The sequence below is a fragment of the Hoplias malabaricus genome, chromosome 5 (genome assembly GCF_029633855.1).
Source record: "Hoplias malabaricus isolate fHopMal1 chromosome 5, fHopMal1.hap1, whole genome shotgun sequence".
NCBI lineage: Eukaryota > Metazoa > Chordata > Actinopteri > Characiformes > Erythrinidae > Hoplias > Hoplias malabaricus.
This window is the reverse complement of record NC_089804.1, coordinates 26,054,534-26,063,118: the sequence shown is the minus strand read 5'-3', so window position 1 is coordinate 26,063,118 and position 8,585 is coordinate 26,054,534.

The window sequence follows — 8,585 nt, the reverse complement described above, 5'->3', positions numbered from 1 at the left end:
AGTGAAGCGCAGGTTGCATTTACACCAGTTTTCAGGCAAACCCCGCCCCTCTGCGCTAGAGTTGGGCGGGCTCTGTTTGAACATAAGGGATCTTAGCCAATCACAGAGAAGAAGACAGGGCGCTTTTACTTTATTTAACATTTTCAAATATATTTTTACATTTATAGATACTTGTTCCTGAGACATGCTTAAAAATAAATAGTTATTTCTTTAATAAATTGACATTATACCATATTATAAATAAATACACAAATAAATCATTAATTTATATAAATAAATAATTCATTTATTCGTTCATCTTATGTAACCACTTCATCCTGATCACTGTTACAGTGGGTCCAGTATCACACCCTGGACAGGACACCAGTCCATCACAGGGCATTAGACGATCACCCAGTCAATCACACAAAACAAAAATGGACAATTTCACACAGCCAATCCTCCTACCAACATAGGTTTTTAGACTATGGGTGGAAACCAGAGCACCTGAAGGTGATCTATACAGACATACACCAAACTCCTCACAGAGATTGACCTGATCTAAGATTAAAATTCAGGACCATGTGACCCTGGAGCTTTATGGCAGTGACGCTACATTTGCAAAACTGTGCTGCCTGCTGTTAGTTTATCACACTGCTATTTCTTTCTTTTTGGTATGAACTTCTTCATTTTACACAATTTAGTGAGTTTCGCCCACTCGCTAGGTCTCCCCCAGTTAAATGATTCTACAAGCCTGGGAGGCTTATGCAAATTTGAAGCCAGCCACTACCTCTTTTCAAGCTGCTGCTAATACAACATCATTCAAGAGCTAGAGACACTTGGAGGAGACACCTACGTTATTAGGGCATGTCTTTGGATGTACAAACAACTTATATTTTGGAAGGCAATATAAGCAGAAAAAACATACAAACAATGCCTCTTTAAAATATCCTGTGATGATTTGCCCTGTTTAGTACAGTGTTTGGTACAGTGTCAGTAAAACAGGCATATACAAGAGTCCAGGAAGAAGTTGGAATACTTTGGTGACCAGTTGTGGCGTTTCCAACCAGAAACCCTGCAGTTTACAGGACAGAGCCCTACAGCACTGGAGTGTATCTGATGAGGCTGACTTCTGAAGGTTGCCTTAATTGTTGATTGTCACACCCATTCCAAAGATACATGGCGACAAACAGTGGGCTTACTGTTCAAAGAACCACTGGCCGCAGGGAAGAGTGACATCCAGAATACATGTACTTAGATCATTCTACCAACACAAACAAAGAAAGTTCCTTGTAATTGTATTGAACTTTCTCTAGTGAGGAATCCAGCATACCTATGGCTCTGGGCAAAGTAACAGTCACGGCCGCGTGGTCACTCCCATTCTGTGTCCCGAGACAACCCCTAGATCTGATCACAGGGCTCAGAGGAAAGTTCCACTGTGAGGTGACCAGAGTGCTTTTGTGTCCACCATAACAACTTCAGAAAGGCATAATGTCACAGATTCTAAATGTTCAGGTCAGGCGTCATGTGTGTTTACCAAAACAGTAAAATGCAAGTTCCCTGGAATTCCTTGAAATGACTTGTTGATGATAAGAATATAACAGACTTCCCAGTTCTCCAGACACATGTAACAGACCAATGCCAAATTTAAATCCAGGCTGTCATATTAAAACTTTATATCATTAAAACATTTTTCATTGCATCATTTGAAAAGGCAAGCCTTTACCATATTTCCCGATGGACTATTATTCGCACAAATAGAAATGATCAAAATAGAAAATTGTGATATAAATTTCCATCAAGTTTAAAGTAAACCTCCATTTTTTATGGTATTGACATGTCCTGGCCATATCAAGCCTAATTTCCCAGTAGTTCAGAGACTCTCTCTGATACGAAATTCCCTTGGAAACAGGAAATATTAGCTATGCTTTCTGGTTCATCCTGTTTTCTAGGCCTTTACACAGTAAACAAATACATATAAACAATGCGAAATAATTTTGGATACAGAAGCATTTCTTATAAATCAATAGATAAATCAACAATAGAAGCTCATTTAGAAGCTGAAACATCTGAGTGTCCTAGATGTTTTTAACCAAGTGTGAATAGTTTGTGGGGTTTCTAGCACTTGCTAGTTGCTAGCATGTGGTCAAGGTTGACAGAGCTCTCTCTAGTTGCCATGGCAATGGCAGAGACAACAGTGGTAATTTGAATGAGTAAAGAAAATGGCTACAGTGATGTAGATTTAACTTTTGGATGTAATCCGATTTCCATGTGTTAAAATGATTTAGTTAATAAATTGATTGGGTAAAATTAAACACCGTCTGTGTGTAAAGGCTGTACATGTGTTTTTCGCCTTTCATCATGGACGTGTGAGGGTTTGTTCGGGCTGCAGCATAATACTATTCAGGGGTTTCAGCTGATCTGTTTATGAGAAACTGAAGGGACTGTACAGCCTGTGCTTCCAGAAATATGCTGTTTCTACAGTATCGGAAATAAACAATGCTATGCTTTGTCCAGAGGGGTATCATACTGACAAAGACATGTTGGAGGGAATCAGACAAAGCTCTAGGGTATTCTGCGTACATATTTTACTCCCAGAGGCGTTAACATGAACCCCTATCAACAGGCCTTAACAAGGTCCCCAGGTAGGGCAGTTCTGCTTAAGGGGCATTTTTAAACAACCTTAGGCTTACAGAGCAGAACACAGGTTACTTGGAGACACCAGCAGCTATATGCCTCCCAAACAGAACTTGTGTTTATGGGAAGAAATTAAATAAACTTGGGTAAAACAGTATTAATGATCCTAATAAGGTTCCTACAATCAAATCATCTTAGTTCTTGAATTAATAATGTTATAACCTTGCTGGTATACAGTGGTTCTTGACATTTACACTGGGTGGAAAGCTGGAACAAACTATGGACAAGATGTCTGTCCATCACAGGACATCCCACACTCACACAATCACTCTTACATGCAACCAGTATGTATTGTATTTAGGAGGAAACCAGAGTACCCAGAGGAAACTCACACAGACACAGGCAGAACACACCAAACAGGGGAAAGAATGAATCCAGGGCCTCAGGACCCTAGAGGTGTGGTTAAAATGCTTAGGAATATGGTTTCTAAATATGGCCTAAAGTGTATTTTTAATGTTTGTTTGGCACCTTGTCCAGAGTGTGTTATTGCCATTCATTCATTCATTCATTCATTCATTATCTGTAACCGCTTATCCAATTCAGGGTCGCGGTGGGTCCAGAGCCTACCTGGAATCATTGGGCGCAAGGTGGGAATACACCCTGGAGGGGGTGCCAGTCCTTCACAGGGCAACACACACTCACACCTTCAGACACTTTTGAGTCGCCAATCCACCTACCAATGTGTGTTTTTGGACTGTGGGAGGAAACCGGAGCACCCGGAGGAAACCCACACGGACACGAGGAGAACACACCACACTCCTCACAGCCAGTCACTCGGAGGAAACCCACGCAGACACAAGGAGAACACACCACACTCCTCACAGACAGTCACCCGGAGGAAACCCACGCAGACACGAGGAGAACACATCAAACTCCTCACAGACAGTCACCCGGAGGAAACCCACGCGGACACGGGGAGAACACACCAAACTCCTCACAGACAGTCACCCGGAGGAAACCCACGCGGACACGGGGAGAACACACCAAACTCCTCACAGACAGTCACCCGGAGGAAACCCACGCGGACACGGGGAGAACACACCAAACTCCTCACAGACAGTCACCCGGAGGAAACCCACGCGGACACGGGGAGAACACACCAAACTCCTCACAGACAGTCACCCAGAGGAAACCCACGCAGACACAGGGAGAACACACCACACTCCTCACAGACAGTCACCCGGAGCAGGAATCAAACCCACAACCTCCAGGTCCCTGGAGCTGTGTGACTGCGTCACTACCTGCTGCGCCACCATGCCGCCCCAAGAAAAGTACAATAAATGAATAAATGAATAAATGAATGAATGTTTTTTTCCAGACAGATAAATGCACAGTGTATATACTGGAAAAAAAAGAAATCATATCAACACTATTTCAACGTCATCAGCATGACATAAAAATGAAGACGATAAGGAATTTCACTGGTCAGTATGAATAGTATTTTTGTGTTCTTCAGAGACCTTTGGTTTCTGTCACCACCGTCTATCCACTATACATCATTTTGTACCAAAACCATATACATGACTCTGAAATGCTGAAAAAAGCATGGGATTCTATTTTAACCTTATTGTCCTGTTTACGTCAATATTTCTGACATCATTTCCCCATGAGCTCATGGAAAGTCCTGTTCTCATACATTTCAAGAACCAGTTTTTTTTATTTACAAATAATGATGGTGTAAACAATGTAATTAGAACTTCATAAACCAGTTTCATCAAGTTCCTGAATGCTGGCTCTGGTCCGGACACTGCATGTTATATGGCCAAAAGTTTGTAGACATCTGCTAATCCAATATTATTTCGTCTGTAATAAATTTGTATTGATTGTTTCAGGATCGGGCTTTAGACTTGATTAGATAACATTTCTGTGATAATTAGATATCATCCAGCTACAACTACAACTAGTCAGGTCATATACTGGTGTTGGGTGGTAAGTTCTGGAGCACTGTAGCCACTCCAAATCATAGCAAAAGTATTGGATGAAGCTCCAACACATTTTAATCATAAAACACATTTCCTTTCCTCCACCAGTGAAATTCTAGTGGGCTTATAGCCTAGTCTATGGAGATAACACAAGCTATATATGTGCTGTTGTAAACCTGTTTCAGCCTTTGAAGGAGGGTCCACAAACTGTTGGAAATGTAGAGGATCTGTAGCCTCCTAAAGCTAAAATAAATCAGGATTCCTACAATCGGGAGAAGTCGACAAGTGATTATTATTATTAATTGTGTCTCACTTACACCATTAATGTCTAAATTCGGAAACCATGGCCATCACATGAGAATCAACCCCCAGAGTCTACTACAAAAGATTCATATTGGTCTGGCTACTGTATTTCAGCTTGCTGATTAAGCAGATGAAGAATGTAGAGTTAGTTATTAGGCCAAAGCATGTGATGACCTTGAGGTCAGTGAGTGGAAAGGGCAATACTGTAAGGTACGGTATAGCTGAAAACTATGTCCATATGTGTTAATTTATTAATTTATTTTATGCATTAATTTTTGTTCAGGATCACGGTGGGTGTAGGGCCCAACCAGAATTATTAGGTAGAAGTCAGGAACACATTCTGGAAAGGGTGACAGTCCATCACACACTCACTCACACACTGACACCTGTGGGTATTTTTACCCACATTCCAAATCCATGTGTATTTAGTCTGTGAGACGAAAATGGAGCACCCAGAGGAAACCCACACAGACACAGAGAGAACACACATTATGAATGGGCCAATAGAAATAAAGTTATTATTTTGGACAAACACAGTTTTCTACCTTTTTATTTGGCTGTGGGATAGTGGAGCTCAATTTAATACTTTTGGGCATTCACTGGAGCAAGGTTGGTGATCCAGCCCTGGTCATCACTTAGATTTGTGGATGAACACAATCAAACGCTCACAACAATGTTCCCATACCTAGAGTAATGCCTTCCCAGCAGAAAATTGATTTTTACCGCAGCAAACAGGACAGACATCCTACTGAAATGGAGCAGGTGTTTACATTGTCCGCACAGGTGGATTCTGGTCCTGAATATCGATGAACACCAGTGATATTTTGATGTATTCTGCTTTGAGAAATGAAGTTTACTGCTCGGAAAAGGCCACCAAAAGTTAGCGAATGATGATAAAGGTTTTTGAGACTTGTAATAAATGACTGCAAACATTTCTGCTCTGTGAACTTTTAACTGCATTGTCAATGTGTGCTTGGCGCCTATTAATCTAAGACAAATGTGACATGGTGAATAAACGAGGCAAATGTGAAAAGCAAAGGAATTCATTTATCTGGTGGTCGCAGTGACCGAGGGAGTCATTTACATTACTTGGTTTAATGAAGGAAGAAATGGATTTCATCCTCAAAGGAAAGGGCCCAGCTATCCGTCCCCCCACAACTTGTGTAGTTACATAATAACAAAGTGAATATAGACACACATAATTACACAGAACCTTCAGATTTACACAATTCAGTCATTTCTGAATTGAAGGTTTCTTTGTGTAACACATTCTTTGGACATACCTGTGTAAAATGGCTGACTAAATTGCCTCATAATGGCTATAATTTTCTCCTCCCAGAAGAACTCTTGGTTCTCAATGGGTGGGAAAACAGCCACTCATCTTATTTAAAGCCTCATTCAGCAACTAAACACCCTGAAAATACAGAATCAGCAAAAAACCACTTCAATTCCACCCAGAGAAAATGGATATGTTTCTGTTAAGAAGTATGCAGTCATACACTACATGGACACATGGCTTTGGACACCTGTTTTCCAGCGTTTCTTCTGAAATGAAGGATATTAATTGATAGATTATTCCCCCTTTGCTGCAGTAACAGCATTCGCTCTTCTGGGAAGCCTTTACACTAGATACTGGAACATTGCTGTGAGGTTCTGATGGCATTCAGCCTCAAGTATATTAGGTATTCCATACCTATAGATAATATTCCACTCCTTCACTCTTCGATGTCTGACATTGATCATGGTGACCTTATTGTCATGTGCTGTGGCCAGTAGAGCATTACATAACATTGTTCAAAAAAAGGGCACCATTAATTTGGGTGGGGTGGTTTTGGGAGGGGGTCACGGGTGTCGGTCAATGCACCTTAGGACCTTGACTTTAACGGTGACAGGTATTTCATTCAAGATTTGGGCAGCTGTGACATAATGCTTAGAGTAGAGGGCTTAGGACTGAGGTGTTTTGTTGTACTTTGACATTTAATTTAAATGTAAATATAAAATACAATAGAATGTGACACTGGAAACACACTCAAAAAAGTTGTGACAGAGGCAAAATAAGACTGAAGGGTATACAAGTACTGTTCTGGAAGGTTCCACAACTAAATATATTTCCTTAGTCCTTTTGTCTGCTAAATAACTGTTGAAGTGAATTAACAAATTACAGATTTGTATTTTTTCTGGTTATGATTTAAAAGAAATGTGTCCATTAGAAAGTCCATATGGCCCCAGCTTAAAACTAGCTAAAGAACACCAGGTGTTTGTAAGACAGATTGATCATTACGGATGCTCAGGGTTAATGATTTCCCTCCTATTTTTCCAACCAGGAAGTGATGTGGCAGGAGGAGACAAAACAAATGGCTTCATGGCAACTGCTTGGGGATGGCTGATGTCCCTGGCAACGTCCAGGAAACTTCTGCCAGCTCTATCCTCTACACTTGTTTTCTCTCAGCCAGAAGAATGCAGGGTTGGATGTGGACAGTCCGTGGGCCACTCTGAATAGCTCTCTCCCCTTTAGGGATTGAGGAGGCCCACAAGAACAAACAGAGCCATCACAACTCTCTGGGTCCTCCTCCACTCACTCACCTTTCCTTCCCGTAATTGTAAGTGTTAAAAGGTCCTTGTCATCATATTCTGGAGGTTTTGTTTGGGCTCACTTTTGTTTCTCAGCACAAAAGATCTCATCAGATTGAAGCTTAAGAAACAAACAGTAGCTCCACTTGTTTTTTTTTTTTATGTGTCAGTGTGGGTGTAGTTCTGTTGAAATTGAGGTTTAAAACAGATATTTAGAGACTGTCATGATTGGAATCAAATCTGACTCGAAAATAATCATAGTTACTCATTCCCCAGGCGTAGTATACATCACAATTCTCTATATCAGTGGTGAATGCCTCAAAACCTTCTGGGGCACAACAGAATGCCAAATGATTTTGAAGCTATAAAATAATTGTAATAATAATAATAATAATAATAATAATAATAATAATAATAATAAAATAACACAGCTTATAATCCATGTAATTTGGAACATTTTGTAAAATGCAGTAAAAACAAGACTCAGAGAAAAAAGCAAGTAGTTGCAATGTTGGTCAATGTGTGAATACAGAACTGTGTCTTCTAAAAAATGCATAAAGCATCATCATCATTCAACAGCAACAGCAAGCAGCTGGAGTATATATATTTGTAAAATATTAAAAACCCTGACATATATAAATAAAACCAATGCATTAGTGCTCCTCATTAATATAAAACAGGTAATTTCTTATTTGAATAATAATAAAATATTAAAATTATTAAAAAGTTCAAGAGATCAAAGAAGTACCCCATTATCCACTACCACTGATAGTAACACAAACTGACCATTGGACCCGTCCTGTACCCCCCAGGTGGCCTATATTTACACTTGATGACCACACAGACTAGAAGGGTTGGTGTACTGTATACTCCTCTTGCCTAACCAACTTTCAAAGCGCGCTGTCGGGGCACAAACATGAACATTCTGGCAGCTGCATGCTGGATTACTGTGTCCTTAACTGTGCTTTTCTTTTCAATATTTTTTCATAATCTTCCCTGTGTCCAAACTGTGTCCAGTTACTGGACCCATTATTACACACACAGTCTACACTGATAAAAAAGAAAGAAAAAATTGTATTTTATTTTATTTTTATTTTTCTGCTGTTAAAGCTG